At 44.9% G+C, this 5051-nt stretch overlaps 1 pseudogene; it reads left to right on the forward strand.

Moving 5' to 3' along the window:
- Positions 1-232: 232 nt before the first annotated feature.
- On the forward strand, positions 233-349 carry LOC124799380 (annotated as a pseudogene).
- Positions 350-5051: the final 4702 nt, after the last annotated feature.

The raw sequence follows: 5051 nt of genomic DNA on the forward strand, positions 1-5051 counted from the left end.
CTCCCAACATTTTAGATGAAAATTTTCCTGTTATTTCAAGGTAGGTTGTGAACTGCCTTAAGAGTTAAAATTCTGGGAATGCCAATAAGATGTAACTCAAACATTTATGGTAAAATTCAAAGCATGTGCATCACACAATTTGCACAGCAGTGTTTCACAATCATGTAAAAACTTCTACAATATGTTGAGGAATGAATCAAAGGCAAAATATTGAAAGTGTCATACATAAAAGGCCAACGGCCATGCCGCAGCTGTAACTCCGGTTCCCATCAGATCACCGAAGTTAAGCGCTGTCGGGCTGGGTAGCACTTGGATGGGTGACCATGCGGTCTGCCGAGTGCTGTTGGCTTGGTTGAGAAGTAGCGGCTCTGGTCTCAGAAACTGACATACAGCCGGGAGAGCGGTGTGCTGACCACATGCCCCTCCATATCCGCATCCAGTGATGCCTGTAGGCTGAGGATGACACAGCAGCCAGTCGGTACTGTTGGGCCTTCATGGCCTATTCGGGAGGAGTTTTTTTTTAGTCATATTATGTATGACTAAAAAAAAAAAAGCTCTGTTTAGTATCCTATAGTGATTCAGACACCCCTGCCATACCAAGTAACTATATGGGGGAAGGTCAGAGATACCCTGGCTTCATACCATGGCTGTAGCTTGATCCTGCAGATGTCACATGGGTCTGTCCAGTGATGTGGAAGTGTCTGAATTGTCTGATGGCAATTCTAACTATTTTCTAACTATTTTCTGAAGCATTTGATACACACCATTGATATTAGAGTGATTGACCTTGCCTGTATTCACATTTTTTTTTATCCAAGTTGCTTCCCCAGACTGTTTGTGCATGATTTGGTGACTTTCACTACTGTCTGGACTTCACTTTCAGCTACCCTTTACTTCACGAACTCCAATCACTGACTACAGGAACTGCCTGTTTTTTTGACCGCTCTCCACCAGAGTTAGGATACAATAATAGTTATTATGATAGTGCAGAGATAAAGTATTATTTTCATGATTTGACTTTGTTTTGCTGTTTTGTTGTGTTTAGTGAAAAGAATTTTCATGATGCCCAAATCTGAGAATTGTGAGGCATGTGTATTGGAAGGGGCAATGGTGTTGAGCAAGAAATGTGGCTCAGAAGGTAAGCATTTGAAGTTGTAAGAAGTGTTGGGATAGTAGCATGTATAATTATCTGCACCATTTGTTTTTTGTACAACTGGTAAAGGGTAATCATCTCATGGTAAGTGCCACAGGGAGTGAGTTTTTCAGAACCACAGGGGGCTACAGCAGAGGTGTTGAACATTGTAGCAGACAAAGTAGATACAACATGAGCAGACAATGGTAAGTTATAAAATATAAGTGGACACTGTAACATTGTCTAAGAGACTAAAGACACTTCGGGTTAGGGTGAAGGAAATAGCTTTTCACAGTTCTCTGCAATATGAGAAGGATTTGTGGAGGAGATTTGAAGAAGTGAGGAAGTAGGTGAGGATGGAAAGAAGGAAAAGAGAAGATGCAGAGAGGTGGGACAAAGAGAAATTTGAAAGGGAGAAGAGTCCTGTGTTTAGTTTACCTGTTTCTGCATTACATCCCACTATCATCGACATAGTTAAGCCTGTTATCTCTGTGAGGGTAGGACAAAATTTGACAACTCATGGAATGATCTTTTCTGTGGGAAGACAAAGATAATTAATGAAGAGAGTACTGGCATTGTGTAGATACCTGTAAGTTTACTCAATGCATAGATTATTAGCATTGTTGGCCATAATAAATAGAAGTAGCAGCTCTGATATCATGTATAAATATGGAGTCTGAAGTACCTGTAGTGGCAGACAAAGTAAGTGTGGGCTGTATGGAAGTGAATAATATGTGGATAACAACATAGGTGATCCAAGAGCTATCCCATTGGGTGATAATGGGTGTTGTTTAGAGGCTGGGGAACGTGGCTCAGATGTACAGGGAAGTACATGTGCCACTAGTTTTTATGTCATTCAGAGTGGAACTGCAAATGATGATGTTATTGTAGATACTATGGGAAATGCACAGGAGGTTGTTGAAGTTCTTAATTGTGTTGCTGCTGTTGTAGAAGAAGTGGCACAGACACATGTATTTCCTAAGCAGCATGGTGAAACAGTAATAGGTTTTTCACAGATAGAATGCCCAAAATTAATCTACAAGCATACAAGTTGTTGGACAGTGATTAGGCCAATAAGATTATACTCCAAGAAACACAGGGCACCAGATGCCTTCCTGAGGAGGTTGTCACCCAATATGTCTAGAAGGGTGCCCCAAAAGACTTGTACACTGTTGTCATGCTGGCTACAGAGTTTGAAGAAATTGCTACAGAAACAGGGATTTGTAACAAGCAAGGGGTGTTTTCTCCAAATCTGAAACGTTATGGATGTGGACAATTGGGGGATGTGCAGACAACTTCAGTGGATTAGAAATGGTGTAGTGTAGTGGAAATTATGAGAGGCAGGAAACATAATTTTTTGTTGGACAAAGCAGCTCGTGTGTCAGTGGCAAGTCAGGACCTTGTAGGTCAGAAGTGATTGAACACCTGTGCTATATGTTGTGTGGAGTGGGAGACAATGATGTGAAGTCATAGCATCAGTGATATTAAATTTTCAGTTTGGGACGATCCAGTTTGAACAGTGTGTGAAAGTAGTGCCTTATGTAAGTGAAGGTTACTGCATGATCCAGGGATTAGACTTCCTGTTAGAACAGCATACCAAACTTGAGCTCTGGTAAGAAAGATGGAACTTAGAAGGGCAACATTCCAGCTAGGGGAAACTGTCATCAATGAAGTACTCTTTGTCTAATTCAGGGGACAAATTGATTAACTGCGTACAAAAAAGGCTTGATTTGACTGATATTGTGTCAGACGGCAATGGCTAGTTGCTTTGGGTGGGTGTAGAACCTGAACTGCCTATTGATTTGTTGCGTACAGTAAAGCCACTAGAGGAGAACAATGTATTGGACACATCACATTGTTTTGTGAGAAGAAGCATGGTATGTATACAAGAAAGAGATGGTAGGAAAATAGTTCCTGTGAATTTTGATAATTTTGTCAACCATGAAATTAAGCTAACAAAGGGATTGCGGGTAGCAAATTTAGATGTCCTAGAGAAGGATGATTGGGACACATCAAATGTGAACTATAACCAGATGCAAGCCACCACTAAAAATTGCATTATGTAAGAAGATAGAGCACCAAGAAGGATCGGAAAAGTGTGGGATCAGTTCAGGTGTGTGTAGCAGGAGATATTGAACATATACAAAGAAGGGTATCATAAACTTTTATACGTTTGTTTGGAACATGGGAGAGTGTTGTGGAAGTGCGGAAAAATGTGAACTGACAGATCATTGAAGATCGAAACAGGGCTTTCACAGAAATGTAGCACTAAGTACCAAGAATGCTATGAAATAGGGAATCAAGGAATGTACTACAGCCCTCTACATGCCATTCCTGTAGGATTACAAAGCTGAGGTAGGGCTAATTACACCCAACTACACCTGCACCTGCTTTGTTTCAGCATCAGCACATGCCTTCCTGCTTCAATACTTCGGCCTGCAACAGGAACAATAGCTTGTTATCTGTGCCTGACCTCCATCTCCGTCCTACTGCTACGCCTCAGTGTTTTGTACCACGACATTCACCTTATCCGCACACCGTTTTGAGTGAAGTGACTATGAACACTGAACATTCACACATTCCGCCCAACTTTTGACATCATTTTCCTCACTGTGCTTCTGGACAGCCCGCACCTCCACAGCCTCCCTACAACACAGGTGGTTCCGACTCTGATCATACGTCGAGTTTTCCACGGACTGGTACGCTTTTTCAAACTTTGAACTTTTTCTCACCTGTCGCCCCTGCGCCGGCTCCAGTCAAGCTTCTGCTACCATTCTCAGCACATCTCAGTGCCTCATCCGCGTCGGTCTTCCGCGACACGTCAGTCTGAACACATCCGCTACATGTCGAACTTCTGCAACCGCAGTCGACACATTACGGTGTCTCACCTGCATCGGCCTTCCGCGTCGCGACGGTTCGCGCTCAACCACAATTCGTCACCTTGACGCTGCCACCCGACCAGCTGTCGTTGCCACATTCCCTGGAGACACTCTCTCCTGAAATACTGCAGCAACAGCAGCTCGTTTCAGGCAGTGCCCCGACAAATTCAACTCAACCTGTTCTTCCGAACGTTCTACGATGCTTACTGATGCTGCCGCCATTCAATCTCGACAGGGCAACAACCTCGTTCAAAATTGTGATGAAGTGTTTGACCATTTCAAACTCGACGAATCAACCACATTTCTGTGCCTTATCTCCCACCTGCATGACCAGGAGGACTTGATTGCTGACCTGGTCGACGCCCCGGACTCAGCTACCCTGTACACTCTAGCCAAAAAGACAGTTCTACGTCAGCTTGCACGCTCAACTGAGACAGCAATACGGCAAGTGCTCCACGTCAAGCAACTAGGCAACGACAAACCTTCACAACTCTGGAGACGGCTACGGGCTCTGGTCAGCGACGATCTACTCTCTGACACAGCTCTCCTCGCCATCTGGTCAGATAAACTACCTCCTCAGATCCGCTTTGCTCTGGCTCAGAGGTCTCCCGAACCTGTTGAGCAACGAATGACAGTTGCTGACAAACTACATGGTGTATCGCTGCTCTATTTCGCCAGCCACTGCCTACCTGGCAAGTCTCAGGTTCAGGCTCCTCGTCCCGCGGCCGGACCCGGCCAGGGCCGCACTGTACCGACTGTTCCGCTCGTTCTGGGACGCAGTAAATGAGCAGCTGGGACATCACTGGCTCCGCTCTCGGTCACGCCCCCTCCTGCAACCGAACCGGCTGCGGCCACTGAACGTCAACCACCGCCTCTGGCAACGAACTTTCCGCAGGAGATGCAACTGCACTACCCATACTGTTACTTCCACACACGGTTTGGTGAGGCGGCACAGAACTGCAGACCACCCTGCTACTTTCGAAAAACCAATCGCAGGTAGGTCCGGGTGCCGCCTCCTGAGCGCAAAATGACAGGCACCT

This window comes from Schistocerca piceifrons, chromosome 5 (genome assembly GCF_021461385.2).
Source record: "Schistocerca piceifrons isolate TAMUIC-IGC-003096 chromosome 5, iqSchPice1.1, whole genome shotgun sequence".
Taxonomy (NCBI): Eukaryota; Metazoa; Arthropoda; class Insecta; order Orthoptera; family Acrididae; genus Schistocerca; species Schistocerca piceifrons.